The sequence below is a fragment of the Gorilla gorilla genome, chromosome 10 (assembly GCF_029281585.2).
Source record: "Gorilla gorilla gorilla isolate KB3781 chromosome 10, NHGRI_mGorGor1-v2.1_pri, whole genome shotgun sequence".
Classification (NCBI taxonomy): Eukaryota; Metazoa; Chordata; class Mammalia; order Primates; family Hominidae; genus Gorilla; species Gorilla gorilla.
The window spans coordinates 75,614,696-75,635,470 of NC_073234.2; positions in this window are offsets into that span (position 1 = coordinate 75,614,696).

Genomic DNA, 20,775 nt, shown 5'->3' on the forward strand with positions numbered 1-20,775 from the left:
AATGGTCAGCCTCCATGGCTCCTGGGTAATTGGCCTCCCCACCTCTCCAAAGGGAGATCTTAACCGATGCAGATGGAGACTTCCATTTAATTCCTTGTATGTAGAAAAAATAAATAATATGTAATTGTTTCACCCATAAAAGGAGCCATGTTTTTATAACAATGACAATTCAGGGCATTTGAGAGTCATTATTGGTAGTTCTTGGGGACTTTATGAGCAACCATTTCCTTGATCTGAAGCAAAAGAAGAAGAATCAGAACATAAGGCTGCTTTTAAAATTTTTGTTTCAAGGGGTAAAAAAGACTGCACCTGAGTTTTTTTAGCCATAGGCATCTTTGTGATAACACTGGACACAAGATGCTCTACGCATCCGTGACCTGTAAAGCCAATAACACTTTAGCCATTTTTGACGCCCTTTCACAGAGAACTTAGTTAATAAAGACAAATCTTGGCAAAGGCAGTTAATAGTACCAAGAGGTAAACACTTTTAAATACTATCTGGCAGCTGTTGATACTATAAAATGACTAGAAATTTCAAAAAAGGCTTTTTCATTCTGAGAGAGATTCTATGTGTATTGTTCTTTAACGTTTCTAGTATACATTTGGACATTTAAGAACAGAGCTGCCAAGGATGGGATCTGATCACAGAAGTGAGTAGGGGTGAATAGGGCCAAAATCCAGCTAGTGTCCCAGACAACAATTCCCATGGCTTGGCTTCCTCTAGTGCATATATATTGACTAGTGAAAACTACGTTTAAGAGACTGAATAATAGAAAACTGACAAATAATCCAAACATCCAATAATAAGGTACTCATTGAAAAATATGCATAGAAACCATAAATGTAATCATTAAAACAAGGGCATATATGTATATAACTAAATGAAAAAGCAGGCAATAAAATAAAATATATGCTGGGCATGGTGGCTCATGCCTGTAATCCCAGCACTTTGGGAGGCCGAGGCAGGCAGATCACCAAAGGTCAAGAGTTTGAGACCAGCCTGTCCAACATGGTGAAACCCCGTCTCTTCTAAAAATACAAAAAAAAAATTTAGCCAGGGATGGTGGTGTGTGCCTGTTATCCCAGTTACTCGGGAGGCTGAGGCACGAGAATTGCTTGAACCTGGGAAGCACAAGCTGCAGTGAGCCGAGATCACACCACTGCACTACAGCCTGGGTGACAGAATGAGACTCTGTCTCAAAAAAATAGTAATAATAAAATAAAATATATAACCCCATTTTGTTAAAGTATATGTAAATACACAGCAATATAAACATATACATATGTATACATGTCTGTGTCTATGTATACACACATACATTCTACCACCTATCTATTCAGGGGAAAAAAATGAAAGATTACATACTAAAACATTGACTGAATTTACTCTGTCTGATTAGTTTGGAGTGACTTGACTTTTTAGTTCTTTTGATTAAAATGTACTGTTTCATTTGTGTGTGTGTCTGTGTGTGTATGAGATAGTTATTTTTTACGTAATAAAAAGTAACAACTAATAATTGTTATTTTAAAAGAGATAGATACTATGAGCCAAAAATCGACAATAACTTTTAAAATCATCTGGGCAAGTCGTAAGGGAAGTCTAAACAATCCAAGGACAGAGTATAATTCACTGTTTGATTTGGCCAGTTTTCTAACTATAATTATTATAGCTTTATGATAACATTTTCATAAGCCAAGAATAGGTGTTAAAGTGAATCATCAATTTATAAAGGTAATTATAAAGTAATTCTACTCTGATATTGATTGCATTTAATGATCCTATTCAGAAGAGTAATACTATACTTCCTTCACTCTAAGTGATTTATTACTACACTGTTCAAAGAGATATAGTATATAAAACCATTAGGCATTTGGGACTCTACCTTAGTTTTATTAGAAAAATTAGGGAAAAAAAATGTGTTTACATGTGGCTTGTATTCCCTGACTTCTCCCTTTGGGATAATTACATTCTGGTTAATCCTTGAGGAAGAGACCAAGGTTGGTATTTACCAAGCACATATCATAGTATTTTTCAGGCATTGTACTGGTATATTTAATATTCACACAATCCTGTGAGGCAGGTTTTTACATTTTAAGAGATTGAGGCTCAGGGAGTTCTAACTTCTCTGTGGCCACAAAGCTAAGAAGGTGGTGATACCAAAATTCAAACTCAAGGCTTTCTGACTCCAAAGATTCTGTTCTTTCCAATCGGTCGAGTTGTAACATCCTATGGTGATAGATTGTATTATTTTTCAGAATTATTCAATCTCCTTTTACCATAAGGAGATCATATCTCCTGCCTCGTTTACTCTGGGCATGGCAGTGTAACTTGCTTTGACCCTTGGAGTGTGAGTGGATGTGATGAATACCACATCATTTTAGAGGCATCAGGGGTTTCTGTTAACTCACTTGCTCTTTTCCCTGTGCCATATGAATGTGGCAAAACATTAGAGGGAAGGAGGAGAAAGAGATTATGTTTATCCCCTGTACACACACTGCTCCCTTCCTGCCTCTTGGAGTTCTAGGCTGGCTGCATTCCTCTAAGGCCACAGGGCATCTGCAGCTCTAGCTCCAATAACACCTTTACACCTAAGAATGATCATGATTTCTCATTCATTGATGCTCCGCCATCCCTTGCCTTCTTAACCCAGTCTGTATCTCTGTAAGTAGTTCCTTTATGATACTCTCTTCAGGATTAAGCCCTTTGAGTGGATCATCTTTTCCTGAGATGTCCCTGATGATAGAGAAAGAAGCCCAATCAGACTTTTAAACATGATGCAGAACAGAAATCAGTATCAAACGCTGGAGGCCATAGAGAACCAGAATCAAAGAGATGAGAGGGAGGAATCATGAGTCATAGAGTCCTATGAGCAGTTTCTATGGATCAGGTACTAAGTGCTTCACATGCATGGCATTTAAACCTCACGATGACCCAGTGAGTGAATAGTATAACTACAAATTTTATAGCTGAGAGAGTGGTTAAGTAATTTGTTGTGGTCACTCTTTAGTCATTGGCAGAGCTAAGATTTGAATCCCAAGTCTTTTGCTTCCCAAACCCAGGCTCCTAACCATCTACTATACTTAACTTTCTATTACAGAAACAAGACCTATAGTTTACTGCTTGCTTTACATACTTGCAAGGCTTGGTATGTGTTATGGTCAGCTGTCTTTAAAGGGCAGATGGGGGCAGATATTTTGGCAATAGTCAGCAAACGTATCTGAGTGTTGATGAGTCCAGTGTTGAAAGGCTGCCATGGAAACACCTGACACCCTTCTCTGTGTCACTTCCTTCTCTCAAAGCTTAGGCAACTCCTCATTGGCCTCCAGATAAAATCCAGTCTCCTTTGCTTGTCCTTTCCTGTTCTCTGCAACTGTGCCACATCTACCTTTCCAGAATTGTCTTCTACCAGTCACACACTCAACATGCTTCAATCAAACAGACTCACTCTTTGTGGTTCACTGGTTTCTTCATGAAGTTGCTTTTGCTCCATTTTTTTCCGCTGCAAAGCCCTCTTGAGCCCTTCCGGCCCTTAAAATCACTTAAAAGCTACTCCCTCCAAACCAATCTCTCCTTATTACCCAATGACAAGCCATCATCTCTCCCTACTCTTAATATTAACAGCTTTGTTTAACTACTTTTGCTGCACATATTATACACAGTAATTTTAGTTGTCTGTGTTCTCTTTTACTTTCCTATCAGATATTAGGAGCTTAGACAATGGGGAAAGCTAAACTGTGTGAAACAGAACCCCTAACCCAAGGAGAACTGTCAACACAAAGATCTCTAAACACCAGTGCCTCTATGTACTTAATGTGGCAACTGATCAACACTTTGGGCATTTAAGAGAGTGAATGTTCACATTTAGGTGAGGGGACCGAAGAAGTTTTCTTGAAAAAAAAAAAATGCCATTTGGGATACACCTGGAAGTCTGGCAGGGCTGTCAAATGGCATAAATTGGGAGGCTCATTCTTTGAGGATTCTATGGAGCATGAAATGGCTTTAAGAATATTGCCTCCATTGTGCTCAACCATGCCTTCAGTGTTTAGTGATATTAATAATAGCATATTTCATTTACTGAGTGCTCAACACATGTCAGAGATTGTGTTAGACACTCCCTTTTATACATTATCTCATTTAATTCTCATAAGAGCATTTAAGATGACAAAAATCAATGCTTAAAGAGATTTAGCAACTTTTCCAAGGTGGACCAATTTGTCAGTGGTGGAGGTGAATCTTATACCCACGTCTAACTGATTACAAAGTCTAGATGACTAAATGAGGCCACGTTGCCTTTATTTTTCCAATCTGATATTTTACAAAATCCTTCTTTATGTATCTACAACTGACATTCCAGGGAAAATGCAATCCCTTAAAAGTCATATGGAGTCAATACAATCCTTAAATAATATGTATAAACTGACAAATTTTAAGTAATCTAGCTGTATACAATGCAACTCTGCAGAGTTTTGTGGGTTTTTTTTTTTAAACAGTATTCTGAAACAACATTCTAACTATCTTATGACTTTTATATTGGGGCATTAAGGTTGTGGCTCTTTAATCTGAGGTACACAACAAATTCCAAAATCTCTGAGTGATGATATAGCTCTTCACGTGAAATATTTTCTAAAACTAAAATATGGTCCCCCCAGTAATTATGTGAGTCACCATTCAAACTGACGTCTCCGTTTAAATTCAAACCTGTATCTAGTAAATGAGATTTTAAAAGTTGCTCTTTGCTATTTTTATCGGGATAAAAATGTGACAGCACTTTCCAAGTCTACGATGAAATTAAGTTCAGGGATATGAAACTGTTATACATTGTGGAATATGAGAGACATTTACCGAAAACAACGAGCTTCTATTTTCCAGGTGCTCAGACACTCCAGTAATAAGCATTAACACACCGGAGTTTCCTGGGTGTGAGTTACAAACTAGCATGAGCTGAAAAGGAGATGTCGGTATTTTTTCATTGTTGTTAAATCATAAAAACGTTTATTTCCCAGACGTTATGAAATGTTTTCTGTGCCCTGTGTGAAAACAGTAACGAATTTTCATACCAACAAAATATGACTTGAGGACAGATTGCTAGCAACATCTGTTAAAATGAGAGAGAGAGAGAGAGAGAGAGAGAGAGAGAGAGAGAGAGCACACAAGCACACACTTCCCAGGGGCAGAATCTTACCTACTGATAGGCAAAAGACTGGCAGGTGTCCTTCAATTACAGCACTGCCAAACAGAACATTCTCCATAAAAAGCTGCATTGTATTGGTGCAGAGCAGCAGCTCTGGAGAACCATAGGAAAATGTTCGTTTTAGCACACACTGCTAAAAATTTTGGGGGAAAAAAATCACATCTGAAAGACATAAAGTTTGGAATTATGCAGACTTTCACTCAGTTCAGAACTACCAGTAGCCGGAAGCAAAAGGGCAGTGGAAAACGAAGCATTTGCAAGTTTGTCAAATTGCTATTTATGTATGCATCAACGTATGGACTTTTTGGCAATTCGCAGACATTTTTGAGATCATATATTTTTGTAAGAAATGGAGAGGGCTGAAAATGTTTCCCAGAATGACCGCAATAGATTATTGTCACACTTGACAGACCATGAAGTGGGTAAAAGTATGATTTGTTTAAACTATTGTTCACGTTCTAGACAATGCCAACTAACATCATGAATGTTAGTAGCTTGGTAAATGTAGCTTATCTGACTGAGCAATACCAACCATTCTGGTTTTCTTGGGACTGAGGGGTTTCCCCAGGACAAGAGACATTCAGTTCCACTGAAATGGCCACTAAAGTAGTATAGTCCCAGACAAATGGTGGTTGGTGACCACTATAATAAGACAAAGTATTTTAGTTTCTGTCTTATATGCCAAATTCATATGAAATTTAAAAGTGCAAAGGAAAACAAAAACCTTGCTCTATTATTTTTAAGCCACAAACTTATGTTCAATTTTTTAAATTACAAGTTTATTGAAATAATTTAAGTGATTGTTTTAAAAAGTAAAATAACACAATAAAATATTTCTTTAGTAAACTGAAGATGTTTTTATAGCTCGTAAGAAACAGTGGAATCATTTCATCACTCTAAAGAGTTTCAAAACTTTTGCTTTAAAAATAAATAAACTAACAAAAAAAGCATGAAATAAAATGACTCCTGAAAATGAATAGAGCAAAGGAGAGGCTATAATGATATGAGCCGAGCCAACGCATTGGTGATGCTAGTGGTAATTTTGATTGGGGCTCTGACCTGAGATAAATTAAAAACAAGCATTCAAAGAAGCTTTGAGGCACTGTTGTATTGGGGGATAGAGAAGATAGCTGTACATGTGAATTGCTGAGAGAAATGATGGGACAGGATGGGATGAATCACTCTGTGCCACTTCCTTAAACTGGAGCCTCCTTGACAAAAGGACAAGCCACAACTGAAGTGGAAAGAATAGGTTAATAGAACCTTAGTAAGATTCACCAAGACCTGAAGATCATCCTCTTTTTGTACTTCAGAGTACAGCTTCAGGCAATTCTGTTTATTGCATCAGAGCTTAATAATAGCTCAGTGGTTTGAAAAAATACATTTTAGAAGGAACAGTGCACATGTTTGTTATTAATTTTAATTTAAAATATAAGATGTTCTATTTTAATTCTTTGCTTTTATATTGTGCCTGCTGTGGGAAAATGGAAAATGACTAACTTTTATCAAATGAAAGGAGGCGGATGCAAAGCAATATGGCTTTTGCAGCTTTTATTTTTTTTAAGCATATTTTATATACACTGAGAAAAAACAAGTAAATTAAACATACTAAATGTTATTAATGTAAGTTATTTTTGGGTGGCAAAATAATAAATTTTTATTTTATTTTTTATTATGTCTAATTCCTCTAAATTTTTAGAGTAAAATAATAATTTATCAATGTAATAATAAAGTATTATAAGTAATAATTTACCAAACATTATGTTCCAAGGAAAATAAACCACTGTGATTACTTTCAATATCTATTAGAGAAAGTGAGCAATTAATAAGCATTTTTTGACTATTGGGTACAAATAAAGAAGAAGGCATGACCCATGCTCTCAAAAAGTGTAAAATATAGCAGGTAAAGAAAAAATCATAAATATTTATGATGATTAAGGCCAATGTGATTCATTTTGTGATTAAAAAGGATATTGTTATTCAAGTTTATGTATTAAAACATTAATTTTGATATTCTTTTGTGGCATATACTACTTTATACATACATTGAAAAATATCACTGATTATTAGAATCTGCCTAGAGTATGAAATATATTTAAGAACCCCCCTTCCAAAAAAAGCTTTATGCATATTTTCAAAATAGCATTCAAGGGATCCTGTTCCAAGATGGCCAAATAGGAACAGCTCCAGTCTGCAGCTCCCAGCATGATCAGCACAGAAGACAGGTGACTTCTGCATTTCCAACTGAGGTACCTGGTTCATCTCACTGGGACTGGTTGGACAGTGGGTGAAGCCCACGGAGGGTGAGCCGAATTAGTGCAGGGCATCGCCTCACCTGAGAAGCTCAAGGGGTTGGGGGATTTCCCTTTCCTAGCCAAGGGAAGCCATGACAGACGGAATCTGAAAAAACGGGACATGCAGGAGGGTGCCCCTCTGGGAAAAAGCTTCCAGAGGAAGGATCAGGCAGCAATATTTGCTGTTCTGCAGCCTCTGTTGGTGATACCCAGGCAAACAGGGTCTGGAGTGGACCTCCAGCAACCTCCAACAGATCTGCAGCTGAGGGACCTGACTGTTAGAAGGAAAACTAACAAACAGGAAGGAATAGCATCAACATCAACAAAAAGGACATCCACACCAAAACCCCATCTGTAGGTCACCATCATCAAAGACCAAAGGTAGATAAAACCACAAAGATGAGGAGAAACCAGAGCAGAAAAGCAGAATATTCTAAAAACCAGAGCGCCTCTTCTCCTCCAAAGGATTGCAGCTCCTTACCAGCAACAGAACAAAGCTGGACAGAGAATGACTTTGACAAGTTGACAGAAGTAGGCTTCAGAAGGTTGGTAATAACAAACTTCTCCGAGCTAAAGGAGGATGATCGAACCCATTGCAAGGAAGCTACAAATCTTGAACAAAGATTAGATGAATTGCTCACTAGAATAAACAGTGTAGAGAAGACCTTAAATGACTTGATGGAGCTGAAAACTATGGCATGCACAAGCTTCAACAGCCGATTCAATCAAGTGGAAGAAAGGGTATCAGTGATTGAAGATCAAATGAATCACATAAAGTGAGAAGAGAAGTTAAGAGAAAAAAGAGTAAAAAGAAATGAACAAAGCCTCCAAGAAATATGGGACTATGTGAAATGACCAAATCAACATTTGATTGGTGTACCTGATAGTGATGGGGAGAATGAAACCAAGTTGAAAACAGTCTTCAGGATATTATCCAGGAGAACTTACCCAACCTAAAAAGGCAGGCCAACATTCAAATTCAGGAAATACAGAGAGCACCACAAAGATAGTTCTCAAGAATAGCAACCCGAAGACGCATAATTGTCAGATTCACCAAAGTTGAAATGAAGGAAAAAATGTTAAGGGCAGCCAGAGAGAAAGGTTGGGTTGCCAAAAAAGGGAAGCCCATCAGACTAACAGCAGATCTCTTGGCAGAAATTTTACAACCCAGAAGAGAGTGGGGGCCAATATTCAACATTCTTAACGAAAAGAATTTTCAACCCAGAATTTCATATCCAGCCAAACTAAGCTTCATAAGTGAAGGAGAAATAAAATACTTTACAGACAAGCAAATGCTGAGAGATTTTGTCGCCACCAGGTCTGCCTTACGAGAGCTCCTGAAGGAAGCACTAAACATGGAAGGGAACAACCGGTACCAGCCACTGCAAAAACAGGCCAAATTGTAAAGATCATCAATGCTAGGAAGAAGTTGCATCAACTAACGGGCAAAATAACCAGCTAACATCATAATGACAGGATCAAATTCACATGTAACAATATCAACCTTAAATGTAAATGAGCTAAATGCCCCAATTAAAAGACACAGACTGGCAAATTACATAAAGAGTCAAGACCCATCAGTGTGCTGTATTCAGCAGACCCATCTCACGTGCAGAGACACACATAGGCTCAAAATAAAGGGATGGAGGAAGATCTACCAAGCAAATGGAAAACAAAAAACAGCAAGGGTAGCAATCCTAGTCTCTGATAAAACAGATTTTAAACCAATGAAGATCAAAGAGACAAAGAAGGCCATTGCATAATGGTAAAGGGATCAATTCAACAAGAAGAGCTAACTATCCTAAATAAATATGCAGCCAATACAGGAGCACCCAGATTCATAAAGCAAGTCCTGAGAGACCTAAAAAGAGGCTTAGACTCCCACACAATAATAATGGGAGACTTTAACACCTCGCTGACAATATTAGACAGATCAATGAGACAGAAGGTTAACAAGGATATCCAGGACCTGAACTCAGCTCTGCACCAAGTGGACCTAATAGACATCTACAGAACTCTCCACCCCAAATCAACAGAATATACATTCTTCTCAGCACCCTATCACACTTATTCCAAAATTGACCACATAGTTGGAAGTAAAGCAGTCCTCAGCAAATGTAAAAGAACAGAAATTATAAGGAACTATCTCTCAGACCGCAGTGCAATCAAATTAGAATTCAGGATTAAGAAACTCACTCAAAACTGCTCAGCTACATGGAAGCTGAACAACCTGCTCTTGAATGACTACTGGGTACATAACGAAATGAAGGCAGAAATAAAGATGTTCTTTGAAACCAACGAGAACAAAGACACAATGAACCAGAACCTCTGGGACACATTTAAAGCAGTGTGTAGAGGGAAATTTATAGCACTAAAAGCCCACAAGAGAAAGCAGGAAAGATCTAAAATTGACACCCTAACATCACAATTAAAAAAACTAGAGAAGCAAGAGCAAACATATTCAAAAGCTAGCAGAAGGCAAGAAATAACTAAGATCAGAGCAGAACTGAAGGAGATAGAGACACAAAAAACCCTTCAAAAAATCAATGAATCCAGGAGCTGGTGTTTTGAAAAGATCAACAAAATTGATAGACTTCTAGCAAGATTAATGAAGAAGAAAAGAGAGAAAAATCATATAGATACAATAAAAAATGATACAGGGGATATCACCACCAATCCCACAGAAATACAAACTACTATCAGAGAATACCATAAACACCTCTACATAAATAAACTAGAAAATCTAGAAGAAATGGATAATTTCCTGGACACATACACCCTCCCAAGACTAAACCAGGAAGAAGTGGAATCTCCGAATAGACCAATAACAGGCTCTGAAATTGAGGGAATAGTTAATAGCCTTCCAACCAAAAAAAGTCCAGGACCAGACAGATTCACAGCCGAATTCTACCAGAGGTACAAAGAGAAGCTGGTACCATTCCTTCTGAAATTATTCCAATCAACAGAAAAAGAAAGAGTCCTCCCTAACTCATTTTATGAGGCCAGCATCATCCTGATACCAAAGCCTGGCAGAGACACAACAAAAAAAGAGAACTTTAGACCAATATCCCTGATGAACATTGATGCAAAAATCCTCAATAAAATACTGGCAAACCGAATCCAGCAGCACATCAAAAATCTTATCAACCACGTTCAAGTCAGCATCATCCCTGGCATGCAAGGCTGGCTTAACATATGCAAATCAATAAACTTAATCCATTACATAAACAGAACGAATGACAAAAACCACATGATTATCTCAATAGATGCAGAAAAGGCCTTTGACAAATTCAACAGCCCTTCATGCTAAAAACTCTCAAAAAACTAGGTATTGATGGAACATATCTCAAAATAATAAGAGCTATTTATGACAAACCCACAGCCAATATCATACTTAATGGGCAAAAACTGGAAGCATTCCCTTTGAAAACCAGAACGAGACAGGGATGCCCTCTCTCACCACTCCTATTCAACACAGTGTTGGAAGTTCCGGCCAGGGCAATCAGGCAAGAGAAAGAAATAAAGGGTATTCAATTAGGAAAAGAGGAAGTCAAATTGTCCCTGTTTGCAGATGACATGATTGTATATCTAGAAAACCCCATCGTCTCAGGCCAAAATCTGCTTAAGTTGATAAGCAACTTCAGCAAAGTCTCAGGATACAAAATCAATGTGCAAAAATCACTAACATTCCTATACACCAATAACAGACAAACAGATAGCCAAATCATAAGTGAACTCACATTCACAATTGCTACAAAGAGAATAAAATACCTAGGAATCCAACTGACAAGGGATGTGAAGGACCTCTTCAGGGAGAACTACAAATCACTGCTCAATGAAATAAAAGAGGACACAAACAAATGGAAGAACATTCCTTGCTCATGGATAGGAAGAATCAATATCATGAAAATGGCCATATTGCACAAGGTAATTTATAGACTCAATGCCTTCTCTATCAAGCTACCAATGACTTTTTTCACAGAATTGGAAAAAACTACTTTAAAGTTCACAGGGAACCAAAAAAGAGCCTGCATTGCCAAGACAATCCTAAGCAAAAAGAACAAAGCTGGAGGCATCACGCTACCTAACTTCAAACTATACTACAAGGCTACAGTAACCAAAACAGAATGGTACTGGTACCAAAACAGAGATATAGACCAATGGAACAGAACAGAGCCCTCAGAAATAATGCTGCACATCCACAACCATCTGATCTTTGACAAACCTGACAAAAACAAGAAATGGGGAAAGGATTCCCTATTTAATAAATGGTGCTGGGAAAACTGGCTAGCCATAGGTAGAAAGCTGAAACTGGATCCCTTCTTTACACCTTATACAAAAATTAATTCAACATGGATTAAAGGCTTAAATGTTAGACCTAAAACCACCAAAACCCTGGAAGAAAACCTAGGCATTACCATTCAGGACATAGGCATGGGCAAGGCCTTCGTGACTAAAACACCAAAAACAATGGTAATAAAAGCCAAAATAGACAAACGGGATCTAATCAAACTAAAGAGCTTCTGCCCAACAAAAGAAACTACCATCAGAGTGAACAGGCAACCTACAGAATGGGAGATAATGTTTGCAATCTACCCATCTGACAAAGGGCTAATATCCAGAACCTACAAAGAACTTAAACAAATTTTCAAGAAAAAACAAACAACCCCATCAAAAAGTGGGCAAAGTATATGAACAGACACTTCTCAAAAGAAGACATTTATGCCGCCAACAGACACATGAAAAAATGCTCATCATCACCGGTCATCAGAGAAATGCAGATCAAAACCACAATGAGATACCATCTCACACCAGTTAGAATGGCGATCATTAAAATGTCAGGAAACAACAGATGCTGGAGAGGATGTGGGGAAATAGGAACGCTTTTACACTATTGGTGGGAGTGTAAATTAGTTCAACCATTGTGGAAGACAGTGTGGTGATTCCTCAAGGATCTAGAACAAAAAATACCATTTGACCCAGTGATCCCATTATTGGGTATATACCCAAAGGATTATAAATCATACTTCTATAAAGACACATGCACACGTATGTTTATTGCAGCACCATTCACAACAGCAAAGACTTGGAACCAACCCAAATGTCCATCAATGATAGACTGGATTAAGAAAATGTGGCACATATATACCCTGGAATACTATGCAGCCAAAAAAAGGATAAGTTCATGTCCTTTGCAGGGACATAGATGAAGCTGGAAACCATCATTCTGAGCAAACTATCACAAGGACAGAAAACAAAACATCACAACTTCTCACCCATAGGTGGGAATTGAACAGTGAGAACACTTGGACACAGGGAGGGGAACATCACACACCGGGGCCCATCATGAGGTGGGGGGATGGGGGAGGGATAGCATTAGGAGAAATAGCCAATGTAAATGACGAGTTAATGGGTGCAGCAAACCAACATGGCACATGTATACCATGTAACAAACCTGCACATTGCACACATGTATCCTAGAACTTAAAGTATAATTAAAAAAAAAAGAAAAAGAAATCATTCAGTCCAAAAGAATCCAGTTTGCCCCAAACATTTACAAATGCTCACCCTCTCTTCAATCACTTTCACTCTCTTCATTTGTTACTCATCTTACTAATAGGCATCTATGTTGAGCCTCCTTATTTTATGGAGTCATTGGAAAAACAAACCAAATGTGAAGAGAGAAAATGATTACATGTGCAGAGCTTTAAAAATCACTTTTGAATTTTAACTGAATCCACTGTGACTACAATTCTGATCATTGGATTCAGTCATTTTCATTTTAGACTGAGATAGACCAACAATGTGACATTTTTCTTTACCCTTCTGTAAAATGGGAAGAAAGTTGATTATGTTTCTTCCTTAAAGAGCTATCAAATGAAGGTGATGCTGTTTTCCACTTGCTGATAAAAGGTATCTCCTCTAAAACAAGGCTTTGTTAAAATTAAACATCAAGGTGATTTATAATAATTGGACACTATGTCTTTTAAGGATAAGATAGTCTTTTCTTCTGCATGAAAAAAATACGAATATAAAAAACAAGAGATCATTCTCTCAGTTTTCAACTGAGAAAACTGAGTTCTTGCTTTATTAGAAAGAAATCAAGCTTGCAATTGTTACTATGGCAACAAATTGTCAGTATGAACACTGGAGTTTCTCTGGCCTGGTTGATCACTAAACAGAAGGCAACAGAAGAACAATTTATTCATTATTTTTTTAATTAAAAACATTTTGCTTAAGAATCCATGTCTGTAAGCTCTCCAAGGTTGGGAATACAGGTGCAGTAATAAGAACCACATTACAAAAGTAAGTTAAGCCAGAGGATGCTAAGAAAGTGAATTAGACCTTGGGACAATGAGTTTGCCATTTGTAACCTGTTAGTGGCTGGCAGAGACCTCTTGGTTGGCCTCACTGGACTCTGATTTCCTTTACTTGGCCTTGTTGCCCTCTCTCTGGTATTCATTTCTCAACTGGGAAATGCTAGGTTGGTGGCAACATGTGGATAAAAATCCATTTATTCACCATTTAAAAAGTGTTTGTTGAGTACATGCTATATACCAGGCACTATTCAGCACCAGGGGGCACAGTGTTTGAACAAAGAAACAAAAATAATGCCTCCATGGACTCACATTCTTGTGAGAGAGACAGGCCAAAAAAAAAAAACAACAAAAAACAAACAAACAAACAAACAAAACAGAGAAACTCAAACATAATATCAGATAGTAATAGCTGCTATGAAAAAAGTGAATTATATTAAAATACTTGTAGAAAAATGTTTGAAAGAACAGGGAAATACTAAATCTTACAACATTTTACCTTACCTGTAACTAGGCCTGATAGACATAGATTACATGTGAATATATTCATTCATTCATCTTTCTAAATAAATATGGACTGGATGGGAGCCTTCTATTTGCCAGACATTGGGATCACTCCTGGGAAGAGGGAAATATTGACTTGGTTTCAGAGATTGAAATATCATAAGCCCTTAATAAGGCTAATGAAAGCCTTCAATTTGAGACCTTTGATTTTTTTCAACTCCATATTTTATATCTCTCTTGGGTAAATTCCTTGACATTTTCCAAATATGCTTTATTGCTCTAAAGAATGCCTTTGGAATATTTTAATGCAGTTTCTTACAGGGAAAAGAAGGCTTAAACATTTTGCTCTCCGGCTTACGAGTTCTCACAGCAAGTTCCTTAAACATAAATGGATTTGAAGAGAATCTGTTTATATTTTCATAAATGGCAGAGCCATTCCAACAACTAAGGGGAGCTTAAAGGTTTGGAGTGTGTATTCTGCTAAGGAGCCTACAAAACAGAGACCCTGCCATGAGACTAAGAGAACTAAGAAAGGCCCTCCTGTTAGGAAGGATGACCAAGCCCTCCCTTCCCTGCCAAGGTTGGGCTGGCAACAGTGACTGAGTTGCATACCCTCTGGACCACCCAATGTGGCAATTTCTGTGTTCTTCCCAGGTTATAGTTATTCTTTATTGTCTCATAAAGAGCCTGGCACTGACTTGACAACTTTGTGGGACAGCATGTTGGCATCATATTTTTGTGTTGCCAGAAGCAACTCCAGTGATTGTGGTAGAGCAGGCCTGCTGCTTTTTTGATGATCAACATTTAGCATGCATTATAATTGAACTGTTCACTTTCTTTTCCTGGATTGAAGATCACATTCTGCAAATGATTCTAAAGTGCTTTATAAATATGAGGCAGCCATATTGAAACGTTGGTTTTTACAGTAGCTGGGGTTAAGTAAAACAGTGCAGGTTGATCACCAAGAAGTCTTCGGAAATCTGGATTCTACACCACATAGATGAATTTTTAAGGATTACAAGCTGCTCTATCCTTCCTCTAAATGTTGTTTTGTTTTGTTTTTAGTTTTATTTTGTTTTAAGTGCTTGTTAAACTTCAGAATATCAGAGTTATGCCCTCTTGCCCTTGGGTTAATCTATCCCCAGTTGGAACTCAAGGCTGTTGTGTCAAATGACCTCGAGGACCTCATCAAGCTGAAAAGTTGACAAAGCGACACCCGTAGAAGTTCTGATGAAACACTAAAAAAAGATTCACCCATGAGCTTGTCAGGCTGTAGCCCAGTGCTACACTTCCATTTCTCTTTCCCACCCCCGTTAATTCTCTTTGCTCTGAAACCCTTTTTGTCCCTTCCAATTCACAGGATATTGGCAATGGGTCCACCATCACATTAGCATGAGCCCTTGGTGGTGGAACACCTTGTTTCAGCCCATTTCTCTTGACAGTACAGCCTGCATCAAAACAGGCAGCAGGAGCCTTTTGGAAGGTCCCATTAGTGAGTTAATTAGTGGCAGAGCTCAGATGTGCTCCAGGGATTTTATGACATGTCCTCTCTGAAGGGTTATTTCCATTCACATTCTAAGCCTTAAAAAATTGAAGTCAAAATGTTAATAAGCTAACAAGACTGACTGTAATTTTTTTCAGGTTTAGAAACAGATTTTTCTTAAAACTGCAGAATTAACACATTCCTCCTTTTCTTTCAACATTAATTAGTATATTCTGAAATACAGACCATTTTTAAAAGGACATAAGAGGGTCTTTGGAGTTCTAACTGCAGTATGGAGATTGTGTAAGTTACAATTCGTACCATCTCAGCATTGCCCTGTGCTTGCTGGGGGCTTACAGCATTCATCTGCCTCTTTCAAGTTCTCTTTGTTTTCCTTAATTTCCAGCTTAGCTTACATATGGGCTAATTTGCCTTTCTCTTTTATTTATTCACCTTCTACAATCTACAATAGCTAACTAAGGATCAGCTATTTCCCTTAGCTGCCATCTCTTCCTCAGAAGAGCAAAATTCTACCTTCATTTTTGAAATATTTTGTCTGTCTTCAATACTTTACCAGTTTATATTATTGTGGTCAGGTTATCTTGACATACTGCATCATTTCTTAAGTTGTTTTCTTACATCCTTGCCTGCAATTCTATTTGATTAGATATAAATGACAAAGTAATTTGGGCTCACATTTGAACAAAAACCTGTGTGTGTATGTGTGCGTGTGTTTGGGTGTATTTGTGGTAAAGGATAGTGGTGGGCTGAAGGGGTAAAAGAGAGATGTTGGGGTGGAAATCTTCTCAAGCTGGTGGTATCAGCAGATTCTCCCAATCCAAGGAGGGATTTGAAATACTCCCTCAAGCACTTGAGAGTAATTGACAATTTCCCACGGAGATTTCCCAGGAAACAGGGAGGTTCCCTGGGAAACTTCTGTACAGGCCAGGCTAGGTTTCTTCCCAAATCCAGAGAATCTTGGGGCTGCATGGCAAATAAAAGCAAAGAGAGTATTGGAAATAGGCATTTGCTTTGGTAAAGCCCAGTACTCATCCAGATTTATTTTTCAGTTGTCATGCTGGTAAAACTGGTTAATCTAAAAAAAAAAAAAAAAAAATCTCTACAGGAGCCTATTCTGTGTGGGGAGGAGCGACCTAGTGAACCAACAGAAAAATTATATAGATATTCAACTGTTATTGACTTGAGACGTATGAAAGTGAGCAAGTCAAGATCTTTCTTTTCATTGAGAGCATATTGAAGCTAAATGAACTGTGCACAGTTCTGCAGTTCTGTAGACACTCAGACAATGTTTATTTATTTATTTTCTTAGTAGAGACAAGGGTTGTTGCCCTTGCCATGTTGCCCAAGCTGGTCTCAAACTCCTAGCTTCAAGTCATCCTCCCACCCGGGCCTCCCAGAGTACTGGGATTATAGGCATGAGCCAGTGCCCCAAGCCAGAAAATGTTTAATTTAAAAACATGTTTATTGCTCACTAAAAAGGCTTCTGGTGTGTATAAAAATATATAAGCTAAAATATTTTTGAAGTAGCCTACAGAGCTCGGTAAGCAACAATTAGGCAGAGAGGTGTACTAACCGGTGTTCAGCAGGCCCCAGTGAGAAACACAGGATTATCCTGTTTGGCGAGTTCTTCAGAGGTCACCAGCTGGCTGGTGAACTGGAATCTCCCATGTTCCTCTTTAATTTGGTTCTAGGACCCCAGGCTTTGAAAGATCACCATGAAAAGTGATCCAAGCCCCAGGTGCCAGGGTCACTGACCTGACATGACACTTCCCACACCCGCTTAAGCCCCTGAACAGTTCCAGGTCCCAGCAACTCAGTCCTGACCAGGTTATGCCTACAGGCTGTCATCGTTACTGAGCCACACCTACCTGGAGTAAGAAGCTGGGCAGAAGCTATTTGTCTTCTGTCCACTCCTAGGTTCCTTCGCCCCTCTCCTTTGTACTCACAGAAGCATTTCCCCTGAAGATGTAGCCTGGCCCCTGCCAATCAAACCAGGACAGAGAGAAGCTGAGGAGTCCTTGCTCTGTCCGACTCTTCCCGCCCCAGCCTCAGCAGGTGAAGCTTGGAATTAGTCTTGCAGGTCTAAATGAGAGATGCGGAAATCTAGGACTAATCTCTAGGCTGTATTGTGCTACACTGGCCCCTTCTGTACGACTGTGTTTATGCCTTGGACTTCCATTGAACACATCAGTTCCTGAAGTCTTCCTTTTTCTTATGGACTGAATTGCGGCCCTCCCCACCACCAAATTCATTTGTTGAAGCCCTAACCCACAGTGCGACTGTATTTGGAGATAGGGCCTTTAAAGAGGTCGGTATTAAGGCTGGGTGCAGTGGCTCATGCCTGTAATCCCAGCATTTTGGGAGGTCGAGGTGGATGGATCACTTGAGCTCACAAGTTTGAGACCAGCCTGGAAACATGGCAAAACCCCACCTCCACAAAAAATACAAAAAATTAGCCAGGTGTGGTGGCTCGTGCCTGTAGTCTCACCTACTCGGGAGGCTGAGGTGGGAGAATCACTTGAGCCTGGGAGGCAGAGGCTGCTGTGAGCCGTGATCACACTACTGCACTCCAGCCTGGGCAATAGAGCCAGACCCTGCCTCAAAAAAAAAAAAAAAAAAAAAAATGGTAATTAAGGTTAAGTGAAGTCATAAGGATGGGGCCCTAATCCCACTCGACTGCTGTCCTTGTAAGAAGAGGCAGGGACACCAGGAGTGTGCATGCACTGAGGGAAGGCCCAGAGAGGACACAGAGAAGGCATCACCTACAGGCCAGGAAGAGAGGCTTCACAAGAAACCAACCCTGCTGCACCTTGATCTTGGATTTCCAGCCTCTAGAACTGTGAGGAAATACATTTCTGTTGTTTAAATCCCTTGGTCTGTGGCATTCTGTTATGGCAGCCCGAGCAGGCCAATACAATCACATCTCAGCTCAGGTGGCTACCCGGGCCCTGCCATCCTCCTAACTTTTTTTTCTTAGCCCTGTGGCTGTTGCTCAGCCCTGTTGCTTTGTCTGTAGTCTTTAAGCAGCCTGATTGATCCATTGCAACAGGAGGCTGCTCTTCACCTGACCTCAAGAGCCCTCCCTGCCTGGAATCCCACGGGGTACCTATGTGGGCTAGACTCAGACTTGATTTGGTCACACCCACTTTTTTGGTATGAGGCATTATTTATTTTTTAATTATCTTTATTTTCCCAACCCTACAGTGTAAGCTCTGTGAAGACAGAGACCTCTTATTCCATTCACCATTATATTTCCAGTCCATTTTTTTAAGTTCAGGGGTACATGTGCAGGTTAGTTATATAGATCCACTTGTATCACAGGGGTTTGTTGTACAGATTATTTCATCACCCAGGTGTTAAGCCTAATGCCCATTAGTTATTTTTCCTGATCCTCTCCTTCCTCCCATCCTCCACTCTCAAGTAGACCCTACTGTCTATTGCTTCCCTGTATGTGTTCACACACCCACTTTTGCCTGTGTATTTGGGCCATTGGCCACTTTCTTGCTGGGAGGCCAGAGCCACAGTTCTTGTTTCCTCTTCCTGCCAGCTGGCATGTGCAGGCAGGATGCACGCGTTCACCACATCTGTGTCTAGGATGAGAGGACACTTCCTGCTTTTCTGCTTGTTAATGCCATTACCCTGACCCACTGCCCAGACCTCAGGCTGCCTCTTCCCTGCGGCAGTACTCCCCAGACAGACCCCCACCCCGGTCTGGCTGGTCCCTGGTGCCAGCCCTCCTAGCTGAACCTTTCCTGGAACTAGTTATGTCCTGATGACAAAAAGTCCTTTCAGGCCATTGTTTTCTTAGTGATTTTTTTCATTTGCCATTAAATGTCCTGATACACTCCACCATCTTTACATAACCAGATGAATATGGCCAAGCTGCAACAGGGATGTCAGTGCTCGATAAAGATCTGTTGCCACTGATTTGATTTGATTTGCCAAATTGTAGTGTCTTATTATAAGTCAGGCTGTCTCTAAGAAAACTCAATGAAAAAGAATTGAACTAAGACACATGAATTGCATGAGTTGATAGCTTTAAAATTGAATTATTTATGGAAAAAATTCAGGTGTTCCTTCATATAGAAGCTTCCTGGTGCATTTCTTAACTACTGACAGAGCGATGGAGGGGCAGAGGAACAGTGTTAAGAACATTACTAATTGAAAGTTATGCGGACGTTAGGACAAAGCATATTTAATCAGCAGAGTTTGATTTCCAAAGTTCATTCAGCCACAGCTGTTCCATAAGAGCTAGATTAAAGTAAAACTGCATGAGAGGCTCATTTGTATAAATCACAGATGAGAATTTCTACAGTCTCCTTAAACCTCCAGCTTCATGTCATCTGAATGCCAGGATGAAAGTAAGCCTCTGCCAATCTCACCCTCCATTTCTTTTTCTATCCCCACAGTCTCTCTCCACCAACTCCTCAGCCTTTTTGTCTGGAGACAGTGTAGCAAAATGGGGAAAAATCATGGGTTTGGGGTCAAAAAGACTGGGTCTGCCACTTATTAGCAGAATGGCATATTAATAAGTTATTTAGGCATAAAATAGATTTGTTTAAAGACTTCTGTAAAATGAGGACTACCATCCAACTCACGGTGCTTGTAATGACCAGTTGATGAAATCTACGTACAGTACCATGCAGAGTGTCCAGCTCAATAATACACGTTTCTTATTCTTTCACTCCCCGCTTTTTGCATTCTTTCAAAGGAAGGGGAGCCCATCAGCAAGGCTGTTGTGCCTCTAGTGCTGACCTATTGCCCCCGGCTCTCCTACATCTGTTCCCTCACAGGTTTGCCCTGTCTTTAGTATGAGCAATATCCCCTCTCCCCAGGCTTCTTCTTTTCTGCCTTTGATGGGCTCCATACATCAGATTCTAGAGAATAATTTCTACCTATTGTTTTTCACATTCTAATGATCTTCTCTTCAAAGCCAATACACTAAAATGAGTGGTGTGTTTTCA